Source organism: Mus caroli, chromosome 9 (genome assembly GCF_900094665.2).
Source record: "Mus caroli chromosome 9, CAROLI_EIJ_v1.1, whole genome shotgun sequence".
Classification (NCBI taxonomy): domain Eukaryota; kingdom Metazoa; phylum Chordata; class Mammalia; order Rodentia; family Muridae; genus Mus; species Mus caroli.
In genome coordinates, this window is record NC_034578.1 from 5,539,755 (window position 1) to 5,540,274 (window position 520).

Here is a 520-nt window from a genome sequence, read left to right on the forward strand (position 1 = left end):
CCCCATCAAAATTCCAACTCAATTCTTCATCGAGTTAGAAAGGGTAATTTGCAAATTAATCTGGAATAACAACAATCCTGGGATAGCAAAAACTCTTCTCATCAATAAAAGAACCTCTGGGGGAATCACCATGCCTGACCTCAAGCTGTACTACAGAGCTATTGTGATAAAAACTGCATGGTACTTTTACAGCAACAGACAGGTAGATCAATGGGATAGAATTGAAGGCCCAGAAATGAACTCACAAACCTATGGTCACTTGATCTTTGACAAACGTGCTAAAACCACCCAGTGGAATAAAGACAGCATTTTTAGTAAGTGGTGCTGGCTCAACAGGCAGTTAGCATGTAGAAGAATGAGAATTGATCCACTCTTATCTCCTTGTACAAAGCTCAAGTCTAAGTGGATCACAGAACTCCATATAAAACCAGAGACACTGTAACTTAAAAAGGGGAAAGTGGGGAAAAATCTCAAAGATATGGGCACAGGGGGAATATTCCTGAACAGAACAGCAATGGCT